Here is a 7,653-nt window from a genome sequence, read left to right as displayed (position 1 = left end):
AACAATAATCTGATGTGTTGTCTTCAGAAAGTTATAAATTGGATGATAAGCACACCAAGATTATACAGGTAGATGGATAGGATTAAATGGGGGAAAAATACATATAAAGTGTTTATCTCAGTGCTTGAAAAATGAAAATTAGTGTTCCAAAAAGTTAGTTCTTCTTATTATTAAATAATTAAAGTACAGTCTACTAAGACGTATATTAAAGTTTTGGACAAGGCATATATTGAATGGGGGAAATGCTCAGTTGTTTGGGAGATTAGAAAAGGCTTAAAAAATAGAAGCCACTGGATCTCAATCTTCTCAAAAATTTTACCAAATAGTCCCTATTAGACCATATTTTAAAATGTTTGGAAACCAAGACTCAGTTAAGGAACTTACTCAAGGACACTCAACTAGTAAAAGATGAAGGCATGTTTCACACCGGCATCTTTTGGTGTGGGAACGCTTTTCCCTCATGGTATGTGTGTGTGTTTACAGCAACAAGGAGTCCATGTTAGCCACAGGGAGTCATGTGGGAGGGGGGAGGTAAATACCCACTTATCTGCCCTATCCATTGTTGCTGAGTAAGAATGGAGTCCAGCATTGTCAACCATTCTGATTATTCAAAGGAAACTTGAGAAACAAATTTTGTATAAAATGCTTGTATAGATAGCATGGGTTTATGTCACTAAAAATCAGGGAAGGGGATTTAAAGTTAGATAAAACAAAACAAAAAAGTAGATACATTTTGTAGGAGAATTACCTAATACCTAATAGGACTATTATTAGGAAAATTGTCCTGGCCTTGGTGGGCAAGATGCATTACAAGGCAGCAAGGAAGTACCTGGGTGGAGAGTTGATCCAAGGAAGCTGCATTTGTACTTCAGATGTGCAGCTGGATCAGTGGAGAAGAACACTGGCAGAAGTGATGGAAATGGGAATGAACAAGTAAGTACGAGTTGGATAAAAGGCCTGGTGGTGTTGAACCCCTCCTCAGAACTTCCTGACCCTTTCCCCGAAAACTCTCTTCTATCTTCCCTCCCTTAAACTCGTGTGCCATGCCTCAGTCAACCTGCACCACCCAAGTGTTGGCAACGCATTCCAGGCTAAGCTTTTCAATGCCTGTTTGCTTGGTGTTTTCATCCCTGGGAATAGCCTTCCTCTTATTCTCCTCTGACAAAATCCTAATCTTCCATCAATGCTCATATTAAATACCACCTATTTCAAAGAACAATCTATAATCTTTCCTGGCTTCCCAAATTGGTGTGATCTCTAGCTTCTCCAAACACTCAGACTGTACCTGAAAATTCACACCATACCACTTAGCACTTTGATACATGCTTTTACGGAGTTCTCTAATTGATTTTAACTCAGTACAAGGAAGGCCTTTCCAAAAATTAGAGCTTTCTGACTGCCTATGAGGGAGGAGCTGCCTGTGAAGGCAGGGAACTGATCCTCACTAAGTTTGCATGCAGTTTCAGTAATTGTCAGGAAATTGAAATGAATCCCCAAACCTGCTGTAAAGACTTTAACATCTAATAGGAATGTGGGTCTGGAAAAATCTCTGAAGTACTACATTACTCAGAAATTCTGGATTATATATAGCAAGGTAGCATTTATTCTATAAACATCTTCTGAGCACCTACTTTGGGCTCCAATCAGAAAAACAAACTCGACCAGGCGTGGCGGCTCACACCTGTAATCCCAGCACTTTGGGTGGCCCAGGTGGGCTGATCACTTGAGGTCAGGAGTTCGAGATCAACCTGACCAACATGGTGAAACCCCGTCTCTACCAAAAATACAAAAATTAGCCCAAGTGTGGTGGCAAGTGCATGTAATATTAGCTACCTGGGAGGCTGAGGCAGGAGAATTGTTTGAACTTGGAAAGGGGAGGTTGCAGTGAGCTGAGATCATGTCATTGCAGTCCAGCTTGGGTGGCAGAGTGAGACTCTGTCTCAAAAAAAAAAAAAAGAAAGAAAGAAAAGAAACACAAACTCAATTGCTTACAGGTGACATGTGAGGAAGGTGACTTTCATCAGGAAGGGGGATGCATATTGGGTATCACTGGGAAGTGGTGGAGAGAGGGACACGCTGGAGCAGACATGCTCTGTCTAAAGCAAATACCCATTTATCTGCCCCATCCATTGTTGCTGAGTAAGAATGGAGTCCAGCATTATCAACCATTCTGATTACACAAGGTAAATTTGAAAAACAAATTTTGGGCCGGGCGCGGTGGCTCAAGCCTGTAATCGCAGCACTTTGGGAGGCCGAGACGGGCGGATCACAAGGTCAGGAGATCGAGACCAGCCTGGCTAATACGGTGAAACCCCGTCTCTACTAAAAAATACAAAAAACTAGCCGGGTGAGATGGCGGGCGCCTGTAGTCCCAGCTACTCGGGAGGCTGAGGCAGGAGAATGGCGTGAACCCGGGAGGCGGAGCTTGCAGTGAGCTGAGATGCGGCCACTGCACTCCAGCCTGGGCGACAGAGCGAGACTCCATCTCAAAAAAAAAAAAAAAAAAAAAGAAAAAGAAAAACAAATTTTGTATAAAATATCTTGAATTTTTAAGTTGAAAAAATAATTATGTTTACAAAAATAGAAAACAAATTAAACAAAACAAAACATGCAGGCCCAAGTAAATGCATCCAAGGTTTAGAGTCAACCCTCAGGCACCATCTTGAGCCTTGACACTAAATAGTATACAAGATGCTTGGGGTAAGAAAGATAAACCTGACCTTGAGAAACCCTACACTCTTATGGGGAGACAGGCATTTGAACACCTAATTCCATTATAAAGTACATTTAGCATTCAGTGTTGTCTTCAACAATAAATGAGGCTATTTCATGGCAAAACAAAGAAAGAAAGACTAGTGTGTAATCAATGTAAAAATATACACTCAATGTGTGTGGGAGCACAAAGGAAGAGATGGAAAACCTAGTAAGGAGCTCAGGACAGTAATCAAGCATGAAAATAACAAATCAAACTGATATTCGTAAGAATAGAAAAGAAAGGTAGTGACTTTCCAGTAAAGGTGAACATAGACCTAAATCTATATTCAAAAACATGTTGAATTGCTCCCTAGGGCAACTAGATAGAGGAGTAGTTTTTATTTGAGGAGAAATATGATTCATTCAGTTTGGAACAAGTTCCACTGGATATGGCTATAAAACATCCAGAAAGCAATGTATAATTGACCAATTTCATCATGGAGTTGGAAGGTTGGAAGAAAAATGAGAACAAAAGATGAAGATTTGGGGGTCATCTACAGAGGAGTATGGTTTAAAGTTATGGATGCAAATGAATTCAACAAATGGGAGAGTACACAGTAGGAATAGTAGAGAATGGGGGCTCATATATTAGAAGATAAGGAACAAGATGGGGAGTAAGAAAATCCAACAAAGTTAACTAAAAAGAATATTTTGAAAGCAGGGAAAGACCTGAGTCCTTGAAGCCAAGGTAGGTATGTTTGTTGAGAAGTCATTCTCCTTCCATTCCTTTACATGTAGGTCATCCTCAAGGTACAAATACCAGGGGGGAAAAATGTAATCTCTAAAACCAACAACAGGGCTGATTTCCAACCTGGGCAGGAATTCCTACCAGTGAAGTGCTGATAGTAAGTCTTGAAGAGAATGTTGTTGGGTGGTAGACTGAGCCTTTCATTTTGGATTGTCACCAGGAGAATATTCTTTCCATGGCTGAAAGAAGGCTTCTTTTCATTGGAGAAGAAACAGATTTTTGCTGTGACTCTGCAAAGACAATATAGGTTACGAGGAAGGGATTCATTATTTTCAACTGCAGTCTTTCCATAGTTCTGACACAAATGTTATTCTGCACCCAGAAACACTCAAACTAACTTCAAGGCGGTTGAACACATACATGTTCTTAGGTTGCAATTATTCATCACAGTCAACTTTATTTTTCTTAAGAAAAATAGATAAAGATTTGCTGGGAAAAGAAGGAAAATGAAGCAGGCCAAATGAGGAGTTTAGTGGACTTGAGATGTGAATTTTCAGAAAGTCCCTTGTCCCCCATTAATCCTTCTTTTTTGTCCTTTATCCATTATGTGGGATTAGTTCTTTGTAAATTTGGATTTGTCCTGATGAATTAAATTCTTGGCAACTGCTGTTCCTGCTGACTGGGTGCTTCTTTGTGCTCTTTGTAAGATCTATAACTCATTGCACCTGTTGCATCTGAATAGTCCTCCACAGCCAGGGGTGTGTGTGTGTGTGTGTGTGTGTGTGTGTGTGTGTGTGTGTGTGTGTGTGTGCTTTAAGGCATTCTATGATGTTCAGTATAAGAGGAAAAACTCCAGGATGACAGGAAGTGTTGTTAAACAGTGGACTGACTTACAGAGGCAAGTTGTAGAAATCTTTTTCATAGGAGATCTTTTAAGAAAGGCACCAGAAAAAGCTCTAAGAAGCGCAGTGTGCATCGGGACTCATTTTGGGCAGGAGGCTAGAAAGATGAGTTCTGAAGACCTTTCCAGTTCTCGGGGGCTGCTATATGTTTTCACCAGGGATCAAGAAAGGAATTTAGTGATCCTCCAGTCATTTGAACATGTAACTCCATTAGAATGTATATTTAACATAGTTCAGGGTTGTCTTATATATATATATATATATTTTTTAGACGGAGTCTCCCTCTGTCGCCCAGGCTGGAGTGCAGTGGCGCTATCTGGGCTCACTGCAAGCTCCGCCTCCCAGCTTCAGGCCTCAGCCTCCCAAGTAGCTGGGACTACAGGCGCCTGCCACCACGCCTGGCTAATTTTTTGTATTTTTAGTAGAGACAGGGGTTTCACTGTGTTAGCCAGGATGGTCTCGATCTCCTGACCTCGTGATCCACCTGCCTCGGCCTCCCAAAGTGCTGGGATTACAGGTGTGAGCCATTGCCCCCAGCCCTAGGGTTGTTTTCTAATGGGTTAAATCTAGGTCCAAAACATTTAATAGTAAGTTACCCAAAGTAATAGAGCTAGTTAGTGCAAGATGGGGAACTAGAATCCAGTTTCTTATGTCACCCCTCCCCAAACACCACAGTTTGACATTATATCCCGTTTTATTCTTTCAGATAAGTATTAAGTAGCTGGTTTGCCAGGCCTTTGTAGGGAGCTCCATGTTTTCATCAAGTTTCACATATCTAAGAAATTACATCAGAATTTATGTCAAAAGGATGTTGTATTTTTTCAATGAAATAGATTTTTTAATGGAAAAAAGAGAAAGTGGCCTAGGATATATATCTTAGCAGCTGAATAAACAGGTCTACAGAACAAGCATTTTTGGCTTTATATGTTATATATTATTTATAATACAATCATTCAATTTATTAAAGATTGGACCATTAGTTTCATAATATAATGCATTCACTCATCTTATTTCCCATCCAGAACTCTTTCTAAGTTGGAAGTTGTCCAAATGGAGTATAGGCATCTCTCCCAGAGGTTCTGTTAGGTTTCCTTCTCTCTTGTTTTCCCCATTGCTACCCACCACCACCACCACCAGAGATGAGCCTTTTCCCAAGCATCCTTGAATCCACCTACAAGGTATTTGGCTATTAACTGGGACTTCAAAAAAGTGGAACAGGTCTAGCCCTGAGGGTGAGAATATATACACATGCATACACATATATGTGTGTGTGTGTGTGTATATATATATATATAGACATAGGGCTTGGTCCATTTATATATTATAATGTGTATAATATATGTCGTTGGAAACAATATCTATTATATATGGCTGCAAATAGACATATATATTACTCCATTTATATATATGTCCATTTGCAGCAACATATAATATATATTATATATTACAATATGTCATTGAAAACAATAATATATATTATATATTGCTACAAATGGACTAATCCCTATGTCTATACACACATATATATAATGTATCATTGGAAACATCAACATAGAACTGGACACTGAAATTCCCAGAAATTTATCAGTTAAGAGGCTTAGATATGTAAATGCTTCATGATCCCAGTCAGTCTTCTATGACTTGCTGTCTTGCTCTGTTTGAGCAGCTATAAAAAGAAAATCTTGGACTGGGTAATTAATAAACAGTATACATGTATTGCTTACAGTTCTGGAAACTGGGTAGTCCATGATCAAAGTGCCCACAGATTCAGTGCCTGGTGAGGGCTTGCTCTCTGCTTCAAAGATGGTGCCTTCTAGCTGTGTCCTCGCATGGTAGAAAGGGAGAACAAGCTTCCTCAGTCCTCTTTCATAAGGGTACTGATCCCAATCATGAAGGCTCTGTCTTTGTGACCTAATTACCTCCCAGAAGGCCCTGCCTTTTAACACTATCGCATTGGAGGTTAGGTACCAACAACTGAATTTTGGAGGGACACAAACATTCAGACCAAAGCACTTGCTAAGGGATTACTTTCATCTGGGATGATTCTGACATGGCAATTGGAACACACTAATCTGAAAAAGCCATTTCCCATGAACTATCACACCATTGCAGAAATAGAAAAGCATCTTGAGAGATTGAGGGCACAGACAAAAAGGTTTGATATGAGAGGAAATGTAAGAAGGGTGGAGCATCATCTGAAGCTAGAACAACTCTGAGATGTGCAAGTAGACAAAGAACAAGAGAAAAGATTTGCCAAAGACAGACTTTAGCCACTTCACCAATAGGTACAGAGCTGCCTTTCTCTGGATGCTATGGGCATGTGTCATTAGAATGGTTCAGTGTGAATGTGTTCATCAATAGTAACCTGGGGGGAATGGGGTCAATCTCCCATTCCAAGATACTGTTTCAGTTTTTGGTTTTTGGTTTGATAACCATTTTTTTTTTTTTGAAACTGGGAAAATGCAGATGTTTGCTCTGCTAAAAGTGGAAATTTAACATAAACTTCTGACTTCATAGATTGCTGTATGCCAAGTCTCATTGTATCTCCATTATTAACAGTAATCTGAAGGAGGAGAAAGTCATTAAACATTTTATGGTTTCCAATTGCCATCAAGATACTAACATCTGACATTGATTGAGGACTTACTATGGAACAGGCTCTTTTATTGCCACTACATTTACTACACACACATACATAAAGGGGCATATATACACACACATACACACACACATATATGCAAATACTATACACTATATACTTACATACACTATGTATACTAATGCATGATACCACTGTATACTACCATTACATATAAATATATAAATATATATAATCAACTCCAGAAGGTAGGTACACTTTACAAATAAAGAAACCAAGATACATATAGTTTACATGAGTCTACATAACTAGTGAGTGACAAAGCTGTAGTTACAACTAGGCAGTCTAATCCTGGAGCCCATATGGGTTCGTGGCACATTTGTGGCGCCCACACTGTGCTAAGCATTGTGCCACATATGAAGGTTCAGGGATGAATAAGGCGTGCCACTATTCCTAAGGAGTTCACAGTTGATGGAGGAGACAGGCACATCATTACAGTAAGGTACAACAGTGCTGGCTGAGCTGGGTCTTGATGATTAGGATTATATATCTTGGGGCACACCAGAACAAAGTATTCCACCCCCAGGTGCAGTGTGTACAAAGGTAAGAAACAGCTATAACAGTCGTGGAGTTTTAATCAGGATGAGCCCCTGCAGAGAATCTGCAGAATCTAGGGGAAGACAGAGCAACATGAAGCCAGAAGAATTGAC

Source organism: Macaca thibetana, chromosome 15 (genome assembly GCF_024542745.1).
Source record: "Macaca thibetana thibetana isolate TM-01 chromosome 15, ASM2454274v1, whole genome shotgun sequence".
Taxonomy (NCBI): Eukaryota; Metazoa; Chordata; class Mammalia; order Primates; family Cercopithecidae; genus Macaca; species Macaca thibetana.
The sequence above is the reverse complement of the archived record's forward strand: the minus strand, read 5'-3'. Positions refer to the sequence as shown.